The sequence below is a fragment of the Prionailurus viverrinus genome, chromosome A1, assembly GCF_022837055.1.
Source record: "Prionailurus viverrinus isolate Anna chromosome A1, UM_Priviv_1.0, whole genome shotgun sequence".
Classification (NCBI taxonomy): domain Eukaryota; kingdom Metazoa; phylum Chordata; class Mammalia; order Carnivora; family Felidae; genus Prionailurus; species Prionailurus viverrinus.
In genome coordinates, this window is record NC_062561.1 from 29,086,839 (window position 1) to 29,108,558 (window position 21,720).

Below are 21,720 nucleotides of genomic sequence, written 5' to 3' on the forward strand. Positions count from 1 at the left end.
ATCCATGTTGGGCAGGCATCCAGAAGTGTCTGTTCCACTTCTGTATGGGGCAGGCTTCACAGAACTCCAGAAGTGTCTCTCCCTGTTATTCCACACAGCTCTGGAGCTTACACAGCCTGTTCTATGTTCACCTGGCTTTCATCCTTCATCTGTGCATGGAATGGGGTGGTTAGCTTGTTTCAGTCACCTTGGAGCCCAGACTCTGAGTGACAACCCCACCATACCACCTTGGTGCCTGAGCTCTCCCTCACCTGGCCAGTTGCCTTGAATTACAACGTGGAGCCTGAGTGAACCATCTGGCTCTCAGGTAACAGGGCCAGTGTTCTGCTGTCTCACAGGCACACTCCACCTGCAGCCACGACTGAGATGGGAATAGTTGGGGCTACTGTCCTCAAGAAGTGGCTCCTCAAGCTTCATGGGTTTCTCTGTCTTGTTACTCCCCAGAGGCAGACAGCTGCTCTCTCAGCCTGCCCGGCTTCAGCTTCCTCTGCCTGCTCATCATGGGTGAGCAGGTTCCCCAGGTCCCTCTCCATCTGGCCACATTGTGGACTTCTCTTCCTGCAGTCACTGCTCACCTCACAAAAGGCATCATGGGAACGTGTCCCCAAATACAGAGGACTCCTGCACTCACTTCACTGTCCCCTTCACCTACTTTAGTCTCCCTGTCCCATCCACGAGATGGGAGAACCAGGAGGGACACACACACACACACACACACACACACACTGAAATGTGGGGTGGGAGAGATAAGGAACGAAGAAGGAAAATGACCTAAATGTCATGATGTCATGTGGTGTTACAGATTGGGTCCTGGAACAGAAAGAAGATGGAGTAGAAGAACTGGTGCAAGGGGAATGAAGTCTATAGACAGTCAAGTGTACCCTTGCGATGTTCATCTCTTAGCTTTGACAAAGGTACTGTGGCGTATGTGTAAGACATTAACATTACAGGAAGCTGGGTGAAGGGCATATGGGAACTGTCTATACTATCTTTGCAACTTTCCTATAAATCTGCAGTTATTCAGAATTAAGAGGTCTTTTTTTTTTTTAAGGGAAAGAAAATAGTGTCAGGCCAACCCCATGCTCTTACAGTGTTTCCCACGGCCGGGCTGCTGCCATAGCCTCTGTACCAGACCCAACCCTAAGACCGACACTCTCCAGAGGAAGCAGGAAGGTGGAGAATTTTTAAACCGAAAAGGCTCTGGCATGGATAGTTCCTGGGGTTGTTAGTAAGTACTCGGGGAAAGGGGGGAAGTGAATACGAGAACCAGTGAAGCTAAAAAGGCTTCTGAACTGCAGGACTCTGAAAGCCATTAATAGGATCGAGGTTTTAGAACTTTGCAAGAAGGGGCCATATCATGCGGTGTTTCCCTCCAAATTTATTTAACAAGACACCTTCCTGACCTTGAGGCCCAGTTCTGACCTTCCAGGCCCAGGCCTCACTGGTGCCTCGGCTGGAGAACACAACCTGCACCCTGCTGCAGGAGCAGCCTGCCCGGAGCCCAGGCCCGCCATCGCTGTAACCACCTCACCTCAACGGGAAGGCCAGTCAGGTGCAGAAGAACATAGCCATCCTTTTGCGGATGACGAAACTGAGGCCGGGAGAAATGACATAATTCTTCCACGCTCACCGCGCTCAGCTGATGAGGCTGTGCCTTCCCTACCTGTGCTCTCCTCTGAAACCTGCTCCCAGAGAAAGCCCTCGTACCTGTCACCTGACTCACCCCTGTCACCTGACTCACCACCACAATCCTGCTATCTCCACACCAGCAGGACTCGCTGGAACTTCGTGGTTTTTGCCCACTGCCAGCTGCCCCCTGCCTTGTCCTTCCTGTTCCCACACCTGAGGCCAGATTTGCTGACCCAAGAGTCTGAGCTCCACCAACTGGCCCCTCTCCCCACCGCTGCTACAGTTAACCTGCCCTTCCCTCAACCAGGTGATGACCAGAGACAGGATTGGGGACAGAAGGGAGTGGGGAGGCACAGAAAGCAAGGATCTTCACTGCCGGGTGCCTGTGCTGGACCCCGAGGGACAGTGAAGGGATGGTGAGAACCCAGTGTGGGGCCTGGTGTCCCAGACCACAGGGCACCGACCTTCCCTACCTGCCGCTCTCCTTTAAGCGACCCAGATGTTAACTAGGAGATATGACGGGACCCTCTCCTGCAGATTTTAAAGCTCAGAGGGCTGGTGGGTGCGGGCCTTGTGTGACACTCCACTACCTGCGAGCCAGTGACACTGTCCCCACAGAACTCTTGAAATGCTTCTATGCTCCGTATGTTTATTTTGCAGAGAGAGGTCCCATGCAAAGGCACTGACCTTTCTCTGGGATTTACTTTGAGTTGCATTAAAATTGAGGGGCACCTGGGTGGCTCAGCCAGTTAAGCATCTGACTCAATTTCAGTTCAGGTCATGATCTCACGGTTGTGAGTTCGAGCCCATGTTGGGTTCTGTGCTGACAGCGCGGAGCCTGCTTGGGATTCCCTCTCTTCCTCTGTCCTTCTCCCACTTTCTGTCTCAAAAATAAATAAATAAACCATTTAAAAAAATTTTTTTAATGGTTTATTTATTGTTGAGAGAGCGAGAGACAGAGTATGAGCTGGGAAGGGGCAGAGAGAGGGAGACAGAATCCACAAAGCAGGCTCCAGGCTCTGAGCTGTCAGCACAGAGCCTGACGTGGGGCTTGAACCCGTGAACCACGAGATCATGACCTGAGCTGAAGTCGGACGCCCAACCGACTGAGCCACCCAGGTGCCCCAATAAATAAACATTTTTTTAAAAATTGGGATACTTTCCCTTTCCACTCACAACCCATCCCAGAATGATAACATCAATGATAAACTGATGATAAACTTTTCTCGAGAAAGACCAGTAGCTTTAGGATGCTTAGCAGAGCGAATATTATTATTCAAAAGTTGTGATTCTTTGTTCCCAAGGGATCTCTTTTCGAGTATAAGCAGTAATACATTTAATGATAGAATAAATGCATAATGAAATAACCAGACTAAAAGTCTGACATCACTGGACAAATAGGGAAAAGATTTTTTTAAAAACACACCTCAGGCTGCAGACTGTGAGCGTCAGGTGCTTAGGGTTGTCCTAATTTATGAGGTACCTGTTGGCCTCCGAGCCCCCAACTGCTCATTCATGCAGTCATCCGTTCAGTGAGTGTTCCCTGAACTCCTCTCTTGTCCTCCTCTGTCACAGCCCCCTGCCTTAACTTTCTATAGCATGTGTCACTCTCTAAAGTTATTTTTTGATCTATTTGTTGTGTGGTTCTCTTGTCTATCTCTCCACTAGATTATCAGCCCCACAGAGGGGGGACTATGTTGCTCCTGTTCAGTGCTGACTCTCCAGAACCCAGAACAATTCCAGAATAAACCACATACCACGTGCATGTTAATGTCATCGTCATTATCTTCCAGTGTCACTGAGAGGCAGGTACTGTCAGATAGCTTGAGTTCAAACCCTGGCTCTGCTGCTAACAAGCTGCGTACTAGGGAAGTTACTTAACCCTCCCATGCCTCAGTTTCCCTAAGTAACCATGGGAGTGTATTGAGTTAATATATGTGAAACACTTTGGAAGGATTCTAGCATATAAACGCTTCATAGCATTAGTTATAATTATTTAGTCAAGGCTAGCCCCAGGCCAAACAGTCTGTCTCCCATCGTCACTCCCACGCTGCTGGTCTGCTCCCCCCCAACTCATTGTCAGCCCTGTTTGATAGAGGTCGCTGACGTCCTTAGACTTCCCCAGCCTCTGAGAGCCTCCAGCCACACACCCACCAGGAGTGCCCTCTGGGGCCATGCGCCATGCTCCAGAATGAGCTTCTGGCTCCAACACCCTATCATCACCTCTCCACAGAACGTTCTCCATCACCTCTCCACAGAACGGTCTCCATCCCGTTCCTGAGGACTAAAACAGCCGATCAGCCGAACTGCATCTGAGTATTTAAGCACACCTGCCATTTCCCTTGACAAAGTAGTCCCTGGATCGTCCCACATTGGCAGAAGAGTAAAAAGCTCATGGTGAGTAGACTCAGCTGGAAGGCCCAGTCCCACGTCCTCCAGAACTCCTGCTCCTTGGGGACCTCTCCGTAATGACCACAGTCACCACGCATGGGCTCAAAGGGAATGGCCCAGGTGCAGGCACCGGATGCCCCATTTCCCCACAAGACAGCCGAGGGCAGGTTGCAACATTTATCAACTCTCCTCAGGCTCAGGGATGATTAGCCTCTCAGGCCCTCAGTGCCACCCTCATGATGCATCCTCAGCTATATAGAGAAGGAATAATTTGGGGTGCCTGGGTGACTCTGTCAGTTGAATGTCAGATTTCTGCTCAGGTCCTATACTCAGGTTCATGGGTTTGAGCCCCTCATCGACCTTACTGCTGTCAGCACGGAGCTCACTTTGGATTCTCTGCCACCACCCCTCCCTGCCCCTTCCTCGCTCACACACACTCTCTCTCTCTCAAAAATAAATAAACACTGAAAAAAAAAAGAGAAGGAATAATTTCCTTTGGCTCTCTTAAGGTGGAGCTAGGAATTAAACTGACATAAGACAGATCAATAGGAGAAAAGCGCACACATTTTATCTGATATTTTTACATGTACATGCAAGTCCTCAAAAGGAAAATAAAGGCCTAAAGAAGGCATTGGGCCCCAAAGCCTGACCAATTGTGGGAATGTGGTAAGACAAGGTGCCTCGGGCTGGGGACAGTAAATTGTGCGGCAGTGACTGGGAAATACATGGGGGAAACCAATAAAAGATAAGTTATTTTAGTGGGCTGGTTTGTACAGAGCCTTTCCAGCATCAACTCTCTACACTCTCCAGTGATAAGAAGGTTCTCATCCTGGTACAGGGAGGGCATTTCTCTCAGGGGAAATTTTATCGCCCGCTTTTAGGTAGAAAGGGGAAAGTCAGGGAGCCCTTACTGCATTCGCTATTGAAGTGCCTTCAGCTCAGAATAATCCATATACTAAAGCTGCATATGACAAGTGAGGGGGATATCTTCTGATCCTCTGCAGCTGGAACACTCTTTATTCTCTCCTTCTCCTGGCTGTATCCACTCACAGTGTCTGTCTGCAAATCTTTGTGTATATCCACTTCCTCCAGGAAGCCTTCCCTGATAGCACAAGCTGGAATTCCTTTCCTGCACCTCCTGTCCAGGCCCCCATTCACACAATATCACCTGATGCCCTGTCTGATCCCCTGAGAGGGGCCACAGTAATCTTATCCTAATTGCTATCTCCAGCATGGGGCCTGGCATAGAGCGAGCCTTTTCTTACTATTTGTTGAGCTGCTAAAGAAAATTTATTTCAGCTCCAGTGCTCAGATGATGTGTTTCTTGCTTCTGGTTAAAAAACTAAGCTGCTGGGGAGCCTGGGTGGCTCAGTCGGTTAAGCTTCTGACTTCGGCTCAGGTCATGATCTCGCGTTTCGTGAGTTCGAGCCCTGCGTCAGGCTCTGTGCTGACAGCTTGGAGCCTGGAGCTGCTTCAGATTCTGTGTCTCCCCCTCTCTCTTCCCCTCCCCTGCTCGCACTCTGTCTCTCTCTCTCAAAAATAAACACCAGGGGCGCCTGGGTGGCTCAGTCAGTTAAGCGTCCGACTTCAGCCTGGGTCACGATCTCGTGGTCCGTGAGCTCGAGCCCCGCGTCGGGCTCTGGGCTGATGGCTCAGAGCCTGGAGCCTGTTTCCGATTCTGTGTCTCCCTCTCTCTCTGCCCCTCCCCCATTCATGCTCTGTCTCTCTCTGTCTCAAAAATAAATAAACGTTAAAAAAATTTTTTTTAATAAAAAAAAAATAAACACCAAAAAAAAAATTTTTTTTAAAAACTCAGCTGCTGACGTACTGTTGGAAAACAGATTTCTGTGAAACATGAAAAAGTGAAGAGCATTAGGGAAAAACAGGAAGATATTTGTCTCCATTGTCCTACCTGTGGCTCCCAGGCTCTGCCCCCAGACTTTTTCCCACAGCCAGTGCTGCCCTGAGAGACGTTCAGGAGGTGAAAATAGTCTGTAGTGGGTTGGGCTGCACCATTCAGCTCAGGTCTGCGGCAAAACATGTCATCTCACTTCATCTTTATTTGATAGATATTTTTAATTTGAATGGACGATTTTAATTAAATATTAAATAAGTGTCAATGAAACAAGTATAAAGTAAAAGTGTTCATTCTCTTTGAAAATATTAAGACATGATAAAGACCTTAATAACATTTTATGTTTACTCCTCTCTTACCCCTCCTTCACCATCTTGTTCCCCATCATTTCTGACCCCTCCTGGGATAGTGGGTGGGGGGTGGGGAGGAGGGGAGAAGTGAGGCATTAGCGGGGAAAGAAACCTCCTCCTTGTCAGGTACTGTCATAAACTGACATGGCTCTCTCTGAGACGAGAAGGTGTTGGAAACTGAATCTTCCTCTTGTGGGGCAGGAGCGGGTTCGTAGCAGATACCCCCAGTCAGTGGGGGCACTCTCTTGTAGTCCCCTTGACGAGAACACCTGCATCTATCCTCTGGTTGGTCTGTTACTCCTCTCTGTAAAGGCCTTTTCACGGTGGCCCCTTCCGGGACACCCAGGAAAAGAGGCAAAAAGGAAAGGAGGCTAAAGCAATGAGCTAGCTGGGGAAGAACACCCTGAGTGCGTAAACAGTGAGCATAAAGGCCCTAAGCTGAGCATGCCTGAGGAACAGCAAGGAGGCCCATTTGGCTGGAGCACAGCGAGCAAGGGGGCGGCAGGAGGAGATGAAGGTAGAGAACAGCAGGGACTGGTGGGCACGGGGCCTGTAGGCCAGGACCTTGGCTTTACCCTGTGTGGGGTGGACGGCAAGCCATGGGAGGATTTTGCCAGGAGGAGTGACATGATCTGAATTTAGCTTTCAAAGGATGAGTCAGCCACTGTGTGGAGGATAGATGTGGGGAAAAGAGGGAATGGGAAAGGCCGAATGATGGAGATTAACCGGGAGGCTTTGCAGTCATCCAGGTGAGAACCAGTAGTGGCTCAGACCAGGCTGCAAGTGCTGAAGGGAGTGAGAGGGGGATGTGGCATCCTTTGGAAGTAGAGTCAACAGAATCCCTGGCAGACTGGATCAGAAGTATGAAAGAAAGAGAAGAATCAAAGCTGACTCCAAAGTTTTGGGCCTCAGCAAATTCGTGGAAGGAGAGTGTTTGCCTGAGGAAGACTGCGTATTGATGATAAGGACGGAATCAGGAGATTGTTTGGATGTGATAATTTTGAGATGTTAGATAATCAATTGGCAAAGTCACGCAGGCAGTTGGATGCATGAGTCAGGGGCTCAGGGAGAAGATCATGCTGGAGATACCAATTTTGGAGTCATCAGGATGTAGATGTCATATAAAGTCATGAGACTGAACTGGTCAAAAGGCAATGAAAGTAAATAAAGAGGAGAGGAGGTCCAAGGGCTAAACCTTGGAGCCTCCAACCTTAAGATATGGAGATACAGAGAAACTGCAAAGACTCTGAGAAAAGCGCCCAGTAGGCAGGAGAATCAGCAGTATCTCAGAAGCCAGTATGAAGCAAGTCTTCAGGAATGACCGACTGTGTCAAATGCTACAGAGGTGGAGAAGATGCATTGACCACTGGCAACATGGGATCACTGGGGACCTTGACAATGGCCCTTTGGGCAGAGTGAAACCTGATTGAGTGTAGCCAAAAGAGAATGGGGAGGAGAGGAAGCAGAGACAGTGGCACAAATCTTTTGAAGACTTTGCTGTAAAGGACAAAAGAGAGGCAGTAGCTAGATGTGGGAGGGAGATGTGAAGTCAATGGAGGTTTGGAGGTTTGTTTTGTTTTTAAGATAGGAGACATTAGAGCATGTTTTTATGATAACTGGAATAATAATGTAGGAGAAAGAGAAGAGACTTGCCAGAGTGAAGTGCTTAGGTGGGCAAGAAAGGATTAAATCTAGAGAGCATCAAAAGGGACTGATCTCAGATCATGGGCATCATGATAGAGTAGAGTAAATGGGCATCAATACAAGCAGGATGGCCAGGGTAGCATGTGGGAGCTCTATTCATGTTCTCAATGAAATATGGACTGAGATCATCAGCAGAGAGTGAGGAGGGAGACGAAGGTTGGAGGAAAGAGGAGAAGGTGTGAAATAGTTTAGGAGAGTGGAAAATGGAGGCAGATTGCCAGGCAAAAACAAAAGCTCACTTGAGATCACTAGTTATGGAGTTAAGTGAAACCGACCAGCATGGTTGTTTTTCCAGCCAACTGAGCAACCCCAGAGGAGGCATGGAATCGACACAGACTTCAAAGAATTGTGATAAAATACCTTTTTAAAAAAATTTCGTTTTAACAGCAAAGATGTTTAACGCATCCGCAAAGTATATTGGGAAAAGTGAAATAGAAACTCTCAAAAAATGAAAGTAAAAATTTAATGTAATTTCATTTAACTTAAAGTTAAAAAAAAAAGGAAAGAAATGCTCACATGTATCAGGTAAGACTGTAAATTGGTGCAATTAACTTCAGAAATTATTTCCTAAGTCTTCAAAATATTCATTTTGCCCTTCTTCCATGAAACAGATGTTTACAAAGTCACAACATGAAAAAATCCTCAAGATATAAAGTCATGCGCTAACAATAAGCAGGATAAAATACATTTTGAAAAGTCACAGGGAAAATCCCAAAATATTGATTGTAGTTATCTTTGGCTAGTAGGATTATAGATTATTTTCATTGTTTTCGTTATTGCTTCTTGTATTTTCCAAAATGGGATGTATTTCTGCCAAATCAGAAAAAGAAAATACTATGTTTAAAAATATGATCCTTCCTGGGGCGCCTGGACAGCTCAGCTGGTTAAGCAGCTGACTTCAGCTCAGATCATGATCTCATGGTTCATGAGTTTGAGTCCGGCATCAGGCTCCCCACTGACAGTACCGATGGAGCCTGCTTGGGATTCTCTCTCTCTCTCCCCCTCTCTCTGCCCCTCCCCCATTTGTGCTTCTCTCTCAAAATAAATAAATAAACTTAAAAATATATATACAGTCCTTTCTGAAAGCAGGAGGATGGATTTGAAGGCAACAGAGTTTTTCCCAATCCTGAGATTCACGTAGAGTCTCCACAGTCTGGTATTTCAGACTGTGCAAATTCCAGGCACATCCAAAAACTCCCTCTCAGTCTGTTTACCTCATCAGAGTTAAACACCCTAAAGTTTTAACCTAAAGATAAAAGGAGTATTTCATGTACAACGAACTATTTATTCAAGGTGTAATAACAGATTCTTATTCTAGAGTGATCAGCATCTCCCAACTCCTTCCTTTCCAGACTTGCCCCAGCCCTCGCCAGAATGTAGAGAAGGCTTTCTGAACTTGGGAACATCTAAATCCAGGAGGTATCCTGCCCAAGGTTTGTCAAATTATTTTACTTATAAATTCACCAAAGAAAGCATTAGAGTGCATTAAAAGAAACTTCTAGTAATGTATCAATCAGCTGTTGATAACATATGTTATGTTGGTAACATAACAAACAACCATAGAATGTCAACAGCACACAATAAAAAGCATGCATTTCACTCGTGCATTTGTGTATTGGCTGGAGCCAATCTGATACAGGCTGAGCTCATCTGGGCAGCTCTAAGCTGCAAACTGGGACCAGATCTGCTCCATGCATCTCTTATCCTCCTTAGACCAGTGGGCTAACTTGGCATATTCTCATGATGGCGGGGGGGAAATGTATGAAAAATTAAGCCCAACCATGCAAGTAGATGTCAAGTGCCTGCTTGGATGTCTGTTAACAGCCCATTGGCCAAAACAAGTCACATGACAACAACAAATAAGTTATCTCTAGTGGAAGGAACTGCAGAATCACAGGGAAAGAGCATGTGAATACCTGGGAGGAGTGAAGAACCTGAGCCAATAAATCAGCCTACCATTAGCAGTAAAGAAAAAAAAATTTAAAAATGCAAACATGGAAGGTAGAAATTAATTTACAAAGACTTAATTCCTTAATCATAATCTAATTGTGGATATCTCCTATTTCTAGTTACTTTCTCAACACCCCTGTTGAAACTCTACCCCCAAAGCCCCTGTATTCAGTCCTTGAGTGGCATTTCTCATACCCATCTCTTCCAGAGGAATGAGTTGAGCCAGAGACCCAGGCTAGATCGGTCAGCAGGTTAATGGACATCAGCCTAGGGAAAAAAAAAGAAATCTTGGCTTTACTATCCTGGGTATACCAGCATCTGAAGCCCCTCTAAGCCCTCCAAGCCAGCCTCAATGCCATCCAGTCTGCCCGGCATTCCAAAGCCCCATCAAGTGATGAGGAAACAGGTCTAAAGGGTCATTTCTCTAATCTTTCCTGGAGGCTGGAGCCTGAAGCCTGATCTACATACTATCAGGTTCCTTCAGTGGGAATTGAGGTTTGGGAATTCTGTCATTATAGGGAGACCACCATTCATCTGAAACACCCAAAAAGAACATGCCTTAATGGGCATTAGAATATGCTTAATACAGCCAGCCTGAAATCGACTTCCTCCACCTCCCCCACCTCCTCCCCCCCACACACTCACCCCACTCCTTCTCTTTCTGCCTTTCCTTCTCCTTCTTCTTTTCAAGCCCACTTCCCAACTGACCTGAACCTTCAACAAAGGCCCAGAGTCAGTCCAACCACACAGCCTGGGGCCCAGAAGTGCACCACAGTAATGATTTGTATCCCAATGTCACACTCGTGTCACTGACACAAGTCAAGAGTTCCATGTTCTGCTGTGAAACGTGGTGGTGGCCAGTGCTGGACTGTGGGGTCAGACAGACCCGGATGGAAACCCGTCTCCCTCCTCTTACCTATCATGTGACCTTAGGCAAATTGCTTAACCCCTCAGCGGGCTTTTGCGGTCTCAGCAATAACATGCAAAAATGCAGGTGTCTGTGGCCAGTGACCTTAAATGTGAAACAACAGTCACCCAGCAACAAGTCAGAAACACCTGGTGGTATCTGTTAGATGTCACCACATGGCACAAACCAGCTCTTTCCTTCTGCATCACCGGTGGACCAACAAACTGTTTCGTGCAACTGGTTAAGATACTAGTTGCCCTCACAGCTCCACGTTTAAAATAAAGTGTACCTTCTTTTAGTCAATTTAATGTATTTCCTAGCACCCTTGATTCAATTCAATAAAGACGATGTGTGGGGTGTTTACACTGTGGCAGATATTGTTGGTGCTTAAAAGGCAGAAAGAAAGAAAACAGGCACTTTTTTAGTTCTTGCTGTGATAAACAACTTTATGGGTATTTATAACCCCTGCGCTGCTCTGTTTAAAGCAGGTGGATCCAGAGGAAGATTATTTGTGTGACTAGGAGTAAGGGGGTCAACTGGAAAATACTAATGTTTCATGTAAGGAAAATGAGGCCATTTCAGCAGACTAAGACAACAGAAGTTGATTTCTCACTCCTGTATCAGCCCAGGGTGATGTTCCTGGTCAGCGAATGGCTTCCTTCCACACGGTGATTCCAGAACCCAGGTTCCTTCCATCTCGTGAACCTGCCATCCTTTACAGCCTCAAAGTCCCTCCCTCTCAAACTACAGAGGGAAAGAGAAAAATGGAGAACACTCACCCACTCCTTAAACGCTCCACTCAGAAGCAACAAACATCACTTCTACCTACAATCCATGGGCAGGAAGTAATCATATGGCCACTCTGGGATACAAGGAAGGCAGGAAAATGTAATCCTCGCTCCTGTTGAGACGGTAACAATTCTACACCGTACAAAGAGAAGCATAGGCTTTGGGCAAATTGCCAGCTACCTATGTATGCGTGTTAATACAGCGCCCTATTTCCGTTCGCCTATTTCCCCCACTCTGACATGAGCTCCATAAGAGCCGGTATTTGGGTGGTGACTGCAGAAGAGAAAGAGAAGGAGAGATGAAATAGAACATGACAAAACTCTGCTACAATAACCGGACTTATTCATTGTATTTTTTTCAATAGCACAAAAATTGTCTACCTTGTGGCTCCCGTTTACAAGTATTTTCACCTGTGTGATCTCATGCAATTCTCTTAATAAGACTCAGATTAATTAGGACACATATTTTATGCCAGAAACTCAAACTCAAATAGATTAAATAACTTGCCCAAAGTCGTCCAACTAGGAAGTAGCAGAGTCACTACTCAAGGCAGTTCCCCTAAGTCGTAGTTCAGCCATATTCTCCCTATTCCACGCTAGTTTAAAAATAAGGAGCTATTAGTTTCATCTTCTAACTACCATTTGCGCCAAGAAGGCCCGGGAAGCATCTCTTAGCTGCTTCTAACATGAACTCCTTACTCAGTTTAGGCCAAGCCTCAATTTACCAGGTGCCAGGCCCAAACCAGCTCCCAGGGGAACCTGGTGGGGGGACACTACTCACACCTCCCAGCAGCTAATGGGGTAATGGAGGAGACAGGTTGTACAAACCTGGTTGTGGCTGAAGCAGAGTGAGACACGGGTGCTATGCTAGGGAGACAGATGTGAAGCTAAGGCGGCAGTCATGGCTTCCAGTTGGCATGAATCTCATCCCAGTAAATTTGGCTACCCAGAGAACGAGGCTGGGGGGCTGCCAGATTAGCTGTCTGTATTGCTTGGCTCCTGAAGAAGCTGGTTCGATGCGCTCTTCAGGTACTTTCTGTGTTTCTGCTTTTCCACATTTGCTCAGGGCCTAGCCTGGGAAGCAGGGCCCCGGAGCTCCACTCATCAGCCCCTTCCTTCCCTGGAAGTCAGATGTTAACCATGGCAACACTGACCTTGGTTCTGAGAGTGTCAGCCATTGGCTGGAAGATGAGTGACAAAGAGCAAAGTCTCTGAAATTTCTGCCTAATCAAAGTCCCAAAGAAGCCAACCCCTGAGCCTTGAGTGGCAGGAGACGAACTGACCCTGAACTTTCCTTGGGAGCTGGCTGGGATGACAAAAAAGAGCAGACACTTAACCCCAAAGGGCCCAGACGAGGTCCTGCTCTGCCGCTCTCCACAGCCATGACTGGAAGCCTCAGTTTCTTCGTCTGTAGACTGGTAATGATAACGCCTGCTCATCAGGCTGCCCTGAGAATGAGGAGAGGCTACCCATGGCACAGGCCTCACATGTGGTACTGAATTCCTGCCACAAAGAGCTCTTACACAGCTTCTCTTTATTTTTTTTAAATGTTTATTCATTTTTGAGAATGTGCACAAACAGGGTAGGGGCAGAGAGAGGGAGACAGAGGATCCGAAGTAAGCTCTGCACTGACAGCAGAGAGTCTGATGCAGGGCTCAAACTCACAAACCATAAGATCATGACCTGAGCCAAAGTCGGGCGCTTCACCAACTGAGCCACCCAGGCGCCCCATGGAGCTTGTCTTTAAAAGCTCTAGAGTGGGCTCACTCCAGCATTGTGTTCACGGAAACATCCCTCCTTAAGTGGCCTTCTTTGAAGATTACTTCACACTCCTTAAATACCAAACTTATCTATTTAAATCCCAGAACAGGATGTCCTTGCCTCTGGAAACCCCAGTGTGACCTCTGAGGCTATGGTGCTACGCTGCAAACAGCGCCCTTCGCGTGACAGTCCCCTCATCCCATGGCCAAATGAGACATAGCTGAAATGGTGACTCTAGGCAGGGCCCACATCAGGTTCTCATTGTTAGCCTGCCTCACAGCCTCTGTGCACAGAGGCACCAGTTCATGCACTGTTCACCTGTCAAGGTGGAATTGAGTACTCGAAAGTGGAACAGCTCAAGAGGCCCGCAGTGAGGAAACCTGGAAGGAACAGCCACAGGACCGGAAAAACCTTATTAGATCAAAGACAACCCCCTTCCTTCAGAAAGACTCTTCCCTACACCCTTTCAGGCAAATGATTATCTAGCCTTTAAAAACAAAAAAGCCTCATGAGAAAGCAAACCCCAGCCCTCCCACAAACTCACCACCGATTGGTGTGTCCAGCTTAGCCCAAGATCCCTAGTCCATCCTTGGTGATGTGGAAAGCAGGCAGCCTCCCTTAAGTGGCCTTAAATTCCCATTCAGTTGTTCAGGAAAGCAGGACAATGTAAGCCCAGCCCTTTGAAAGGAGAGTTTTCTTTCCTGACACCTCATACCTCCCCTCAGACCATCTCCACGTTCCCTGTGTCTCTCCTGGACCGTGCAGCCACTAAGAGACTCAGAAAACCAGTGTCTGAGCTCGGGCCAAGAAACGCAAGCCAGGTGCTTCTCATCTTAAGAGAAATAAAGTAGTGATTGTGTAGCGCAAAGTCTTAATTATCAGGAGAAAATGCTAATCCAACCTTTCAGATCATGGTAGTACATCTGTCTCTTTATTTCCAAGGAGGGAAGAGTTTTACCTTCCAGAACAGGGTTGAAGACAACATGAACAGAATCCTAAACCCCAGGGTGTGGCAGGATTGAAAAGGCAGAATTCGCACAAAGAATCGCAAATTACAAACGGTGCAGCCTGAAAAACACCCTGCAGCAACCCACCAAGGAGAAGCGATCTCTTCACCGTCTCAATCAAGATTTAAAAATCAGAGAAGGATCGAGATCTCATTTTCCCACGTGCCCTGGGACCCGTGAGGCTGTGGCCCCGAACCAGTGCCACGGCCACTCTGAGGGCAGGCTCTAATCTTAGCACAACGGGCCTCCTCAAATCAGAGCGACCTCCCTTCCCAGGCGGTTTCCTTGTCTGTGTGCTCCCTGGCTCCCTAGCCTGCCGCCGGCCTTATGCAACTTCTCTTATCTGTGCACAAGCAATTGCAAACAAATGTCCTTCCGGGCACAGCTAATCTCTCTATCAGTCCTGGATCACTTGAGATTATGATGGTTAATTATAATGGTTTGGGGAGCTCATTTTCCCCATGGTACATTTACGTCTCTGATTTCCCCTTCCTGAAACTTGTTGTCTGAGACTTTTGTCTAAGGGTCACCTAAACCTTTGGCCCCAGCGTCCAGTTTCTGATGCCTAAAATGAGGCAGCCTCATTTTAGATGAGGCTTTTTGTGTATCAGCCCAAGGAAATAGAGCCAGTCAGGGGCAAAGGTGGGACAAGGGATCAGATGGCAGCCCTTGTTCCATCTGAAAGGTGTGCTGCTGACCCGCCTTCCAGAATGATCCTGAACTCCGTGTTCTTTTAAGATTCCTTTCCTTTGAGTCTGCTCACCTACCGCCACCCTCACTGGGTAAGTCATGGGTAAGAATGTTTCCCACACTCCTCTGCGGCTCCCTGAGTTATCCCAGGAACTCACTCCACACTCCCGCTTTTCTGAGCAGGGCAGCTTCTCACTCAGAATCCCTCCTGTCACGACACTGCTGCTCCCTTCCCCTCCCGTGGCTCTCAGGGCCTCCTTCCGGCAGCACCAGACCCTGCCCGCCAGATACCCTTGACAAGTGAGGGGTCACACTCTGGTCCTCCCTCTCCCAGACCTGTTCTTGGCTGAGCATGGGCTTCCTTTGGCTTAGAATCTACAACCAAGCCTTGACTCTTCTGATTCCAGAACAGGCTTTGGCCCTGGGCCTAGGACAACAGGTCAAATGCCTCCTGGGAGCATGTAGGAATGGGCCCTTCCCCATATGCTGCATGAAACCTCAAATACAAAGGTGATCCTGTTTTGAAATGTTGATAAGCAAGGACAAGCCCATAGGTGAGCAGGCCAGTCCAGGCCTAGGAAGCAGAACTCTCCAGTGAGCAGCTCAACACCAGATCCTCCAGGGATCTGGAACGGCTATGCTTTTTCCCCTGGGCCTTCCAAACCAGAACCCACATTTTCGTCTCTTTCCTTCCAACTAATCCATGACATACACATGCACACACGTGCACATACATGCACACCCACGCATACACACACGTGCACATGTACACATATATGCATTCGTTCACATGTTCAGATACACACAGTATGTTAACAATATTCTGTCACCATGGGGCTCAGAAGATTTTACTGACTTGGGAATTTTTGAGTTCTAGGAAAAAGTATTAACACTGTGTTGGGATCAGGGTCGGCTTAACATCAGACATCTCCCTGGAGAGACTAGGACGTCTGCCTCTTCTCCCTACTATCAGTGAGGGTGTCTGAAGTTCCACCACTAAAGATTTGTTTCTTTGGGCCTCAAAGCTCTCTCTGTCTTCAGAGGTCCCTTTTCCCCCTATAAATGATAAGCAGTTGGGAAAGGCTTGTTATGGGCCCTCCAGCTGCAATCTTGGTCCTGGATCAATTCTTCAGATGCTTTGGTAGGGTGGGAGCAAGGCCCTGGGGAAGGGAAAGCAGAAAAAAACCTACAAGGGAAGTGAGAGGACAGTACAGACAAGACAAATGAGCACCCACGGACGCTGTCTCACTCCTGATCTGCCTGCGCTGTGCAAGAGGTGAGAAATTTCACCCATGCCCTCAACAGGTATAGACTGAGCACTTACTATGTGCCAGGAGCCATGTCAAGCACTGGGGATACTATGGCAAGCCAAACCAAAGATGGTCCCTGCCTTCATGGAGTTTATGGTCTATTTGCAGGAGGGTGGGGAGAAATCAACCCCCAAAATCACACTAATGACCATTTCATTACAAACCAGGATGAGTGCACTTAAAGAGGGCTCTATAAGAATAGCGGTGAGGAAGGGGCACCTGGGTGGCTCAGTTGGTTAAGAATAGCGGTGAGGAACCAGCCTAGACTGGGGAAGGGGGTATGGGCAGGAAGGCTTTCTGAGGACATGATGCTTGAGCTAATTCTAAAGAACTAGAATTAACGAGAAAAGCAGAGAAGAGTGAACACCCTAGGTAGTGGGAACTGCATGTGCAAAGGCCCCATGGTAGAAAGAAACCACCTAATACTGCCATTGTGCATAATCCCTAACCTTTAGTAAACTTTGAACTTGAAGGAAAATGCTCCTTTCTAAAAATGTGTTTCCCTTTCCCTTTCCCCTTCCACTTAGCCCTGCACGTAAATCAACACCAAGCAATGCAGAGGTGAGCTATGCAGGAGAAAGCCTAAAAAAACAAACAAACAAAAAAAAAAACAGAGTTGCAGACAGCAGCTATGACAGCCATTTCCTGTTTGGTGTCTGTCACCACAAACCTTCTTAGCCAAATAAATTAGCACAGGAAAACATTTGGAGAAGGGTGTGGAAGAAACATATACTGAAAAACCAAGAAAAATAGCCCATCTGCTTTTCAGAGAAGAGCTCCAAGTCTGAGGTAGGGTCAGAGCCCACTCAACTGTAGGGGCTGAACCTGGAGGAAGCTGAGGCCCAGAGGGGCCAGAGGCCCAGAGGGGCCAGAATCCAGTCACTGGCAAGGCTGCGGCTTGAAGCTTCTCTCCCTGCCCTTTGTCCTGTGCTCTCTCCCTGCCTCACTCCCTCTGGCCCTGTCAGACTAGATCTGCTGGCTTTCTTCTATCAGATGAGGAACTGGGTGGTTGCAACTGGCCTCTGGGACCCCTGTAGGGTAAGATGGAGCTTAATTTTGCCTTGGGTACAGGAGCCCAACGTCCTTGTGATATGAGGGGGTGGGGGGAGGAAGAATACTAGACACTTTACATCTTCTATATTTGATCTTCCTTCACAAGGACCCTGGGAGACACAGACCTACACTCCCATTTTATAAATGAGGAAACAACCTCTGAAAGGAGATAAATATGCCCAAGATTGCCCAGATGCTGCATGGTATGGTGAGATTTAACCTGGTCTAGTTTGAAAGCCCATACTCTCTCTTCCTTTGTCCCATCCCATACCCAGAAGGATATTTCTGTGGAGAAACCCAGGGTCCCTAGTCTTGACTGATTGCCAGTAGGCCACCCATCACCATCTTCTGTGGTGATGTGCCTTCTAACACTTGGGGCCAATGTTCTGTGTAGCCAGGCTCCGTCATAATTTCCCAATAAGTCATGTCCATTGAATCAGCGAGGCACTCACCCTGTACTGCTCACCTGTTAGTGAGAAACTTCCATATTGTTTAAGCCACTATAATTGGCTTTGCTGATTCCAACAGCTTAGACTCAACCCTACCTAAGTATTTTATGTACTAATGTGCATAATTAATCTCAAAGTAGGGTACATATCATGCAGTGTTTTTCAAGTACGTATGATCTTAATACCTATTTTTCAAAACAGGTTAGGAATGTGTTCCTTAAAATGCATCTTGGGAAGTATTGAAAACACTCTTTTCAACATACCCAGAGCCCCAAGCTGCAACATGACCCACAGCTTGCTTGTCTCCAGTTATTCATCTAACAGAGGTTTATAAAATATAAACTACCCTCACCCCAACAATTCCCTAAAGGAATTCGCTTCTTTTTTTTTAAAGCATTTTTTTAAATGTTTATTTATTTTTGAGAGAGACAGAGTGTGAGCAGGGGAGGGTCAGAGAGAGAGGGAGACACAGAATCTGAAGCAGGCTCCCGGCTCTGAGCAGTCAGCATAAAGACCAAACACAGGGCTCGAATCCACGAACTGTGAGATCATGACCTGAGCCAAAGTTGGACATTTAACCACCTGAGCCACATAGGTGCCCCAAGAATTCACTTCTTTTCCCCAAACCACTGACCCTACCCTCACAACAGCCCAAAAAACCAGATACCCTGCACTTCTAACTTTGGGAGTCCCGGTTCCAAGAGACCATAAAGAAAGAGCTGACAAATGCAGATAGGTCCACAATTCTGGAAGAGGCTAGTAATAAAAATGACAGTGACAATGAACAGCCACTGGTATCCTGATGAAAAAGATTTATCCAAAGCAAATAAAGGTCCCAAACGTGAATGACAAACAGTTCCACATAATGGAGAAGTTATGTTTAGACAACAAGCCAAGGGCTTGTTTGATTAAAAAAGAAAATATTCCCACAACTGCCATCATACTTAATGGCAAAAGACCATCAGCTTTTCCTCCAAGATCAATAACAAGACTAGGTGTGCCTTCTCACCACTTATTTTCAACATTGTGCTGGGAGTTCTAGCCAGGGCAGTGAGGCAACAGAAAGAATGGAAGATGCATTCAGACTGAAAAAGAAGTGAAACTATTTCTATTTGCAAATGGCATGATTTTGTATACAAAATCCACACACAAAAAACTACTCAAACTAATAAACAGTTACAGCAAGGCTGCAGGATACAAAATCAGTATGCAAAATCAAGTGTATTCTGTACAATAACAAAAACAATCTAAAAAAATTATGGAATAAAACAATTCTCAAATGTTTTCTTACGTTGTCATCAGAATGAATAAAATACTTAGGAATAAATTTGACCCAAAAAGGTGCAAAATTCATACAGTGAAAACTACAAAGCAGTTGAAAGAGATTAAGAAGACCTAAATAAACTGAAATCTATTTCACATTCAAGAATTAGAAGGAAGACATAATGTTGCTAAGATGGCAACCCAAACTGATCTAGAAATTCAGTGCAATCTCTAGGAAAATCCTAGCTGCCTTTTTTATAGAAATTGACAAGCTGATCCTGAAATTCACATAAAAATGCAACAAATCCAGAACAGCCAGTATAATCTTGCAGAAGAACAAAGTTGGAGGACACACACGTTCTGATTTCAAAATCTACTACAAAGCTACAGTAATGTAGTCTGTGTGGTACTAAAATAAGGGTAAACATATAGATCACTGGAAGAGAACTGGGAGTCCATCAATCAACCCATACTGATTTTCAACAAGGGAGCCAATACAATTCAACGAGGAAAAAATAGTCTTTTCAACAAATAGTGCAATGACAACCGGATGTTTATATGTAAAAGAGTGAAGTTGGACCTCAGCTCACATCATATACAAAAATTAGCTCAAAGTCTTCAAAGACTTAAATGTAAGACTTGTATAATGTAAGAGTTGTAAAAAATTATGCAACTCCTAAAAAAAACCATGAGTAACTCTGTGACCTTGAATTAGGCAATAATTTCTTAGATATGACACCACAAGCACAAGGGACAAAAGAAAAAATAAATTACGTGTCATCAAATTTAGAACTTTGGAGCTTCAAAGGACACACAAAAAAGGTGAAAACATGATTTACAAAATAGGAAAAAATATTTGCAAATCATATATCTGATAAGGGACCTGTATACAGAATACGTAGAAAATAGAAAACTCCTACAACTCAATAATAATACAGACAACCTAATTTAAAAGTGGACAAATGAGGGGAGCTTGGGTGGCTCAGTCAGTTAAGCATTCAACTTCAGCTCAGGTCATGATCTCACAGTTCATGAGTTCAAGCCCTGTGTCAGGCTCTGTGCTGACAGCTCAGAGCCTGGAGCCTGCTTCAGATTCTCTGTCTCTGTCTCTCTCTGTTTCTCCCTCTCTCTCTCTCTCTCTCTCTCTCTGCCCCTCCCCTGCTTGCACTCTCTCAAAATAAATAAATAAATAAACTTTGTAAAAATGGGCAAAAGATTTTAATTAACATTTCTCCAAAGAAGATATACAAATAGCCAATAAGTACATAAGTAGATGTTTGACATCATTAGTCATCAGGGAAATGCAAATTAAAACCACAATAAAATACAACTTTACAACCAATAGGATGCCTTTATTAAAAAATACAGACAATAACAAGTGTTGGTGAGGATGTGGAGAAATGAGAACCCACGTATGTTACTGATGGGAATGTAAAAGGGAAACGTTTGGCAATTCTGAAGAAGTTGAACATAGGATTATCAGATGACCTGGCAATTCCACTTCAAGTTATATTCCCAGGAGAAATTTTAAAATATGTCTACATAAAAATTTGTAAATGAATATTCATAATGGCGTTATTCATTAGCCAAAAAAGTAGAAACAACCCAAATGTTCCTCGACTAATAAATGGATAAACAAAATATGGCATATCCATACAGTGATTATTCACTCATTAAAAGGAATGAAGCACTGATTCATGCTCAACATGGATGAACCTGGAAAATAGCATGCTAAGGGAGAGAAGCCAGACCCAAAGGGTCACATACTGTATGATCCCACTAATCCCAAACATCCAGAATAGACGAGTCCAGAGAGACAGATAATTAGATACTGGTGATGGCTGCACAACTCTGTGAATATACTAAACATCACTGAATTGTACACTTACAGGGATGAATGTTAAGTCATGTGAATTATATCTCAATAAAGAAATAAAGAAAATATTTGGGGCTCAACCCCAAAGTTTTCCCAGAACCTGAGGAAAAGACAAAGGTTAAAGAAAAGGCCATGGAGTTTTCTGATGCCCTAAAAAGTAGATCAAATATAATAGTTACCTCTCGAAGATATAAATAAAATTCCAAGGAGTTATGTTTTAGATTTGTGGCCTCTAGAAACAAAAGGATTGAGTTTGTAACTACCTTGATTCTGATTATCAAAGTAATGCTTGGTTGTTTTAGAGGTTTTAAAGATAGAAAAACATAGATAAGAAAATTATGAACTTCCCTGTTTTTGTGCTCTCTCCATCCTCCCCAAAAGGCTGGTGGTGGGAAGTAGGGGTGGTCATTGCCTTCCACATGCAAAGCCCACCCTGTGGAAGACCTTGCATCTGGACCCTCCAGCTCCACAGAAGCCACCTGAACCTAAGTATCAAGCCAGTGCCATCAGCTCTTCCCTAACACACAGATCTGGTAAGAGCACCATAACTTTCAAGTCCTCCAGCTGCCCCAACGTTCACTCCTATTTCAGTCCTGGATTTTGAGTGCAAATAGTGTTTCCCTTAATTGAAGGAAAGAGCCCACGGCACCTAAAAAGGTGGTAAGATATGAGGAGAAGAGAGGTAGAAGAGAAACCCAACTTCCATCGAAACCACAATCCTCAGTCAATAAAACAAC

At 45.7% G+C, this 21,720-nt stretch overlaps 1 long non-coding RNA gene across 3 annotated transcripts in view; it reads right to left on the reverse strand.

The window, feature by feature from the left end:
* The window catches only part of LOC125167198 (uncharacterized), a 37,906-nt gene extending 27,169 nt beyond the window's left edge, over positions 1-10,737 (reverse strand). Inside the window, exons 1-3 of one of the 3 annotated variants that reach the window (XR_007152711.1) lie at positions 10,588-10,737; positions 10,075-10,146; positions 8,447-8,739 (exon numbers count right to left, since the gene is read on the reverse strand). This is a non-coding gene — a long non-coding RNA (uncharacterized LOC125167198). Of the gene's footprint in view, positions 1-8,446; positions 8,740-10,074; positions 10,147-10,524 lie in introns of those variants that run through there. The other 2 variants (XR_007152702.1, XR_007152720.1) reach the window with 2 other exon arrangements.
* Positions 10,738-21,720: the final 10,983 nt, after the last annotated feature.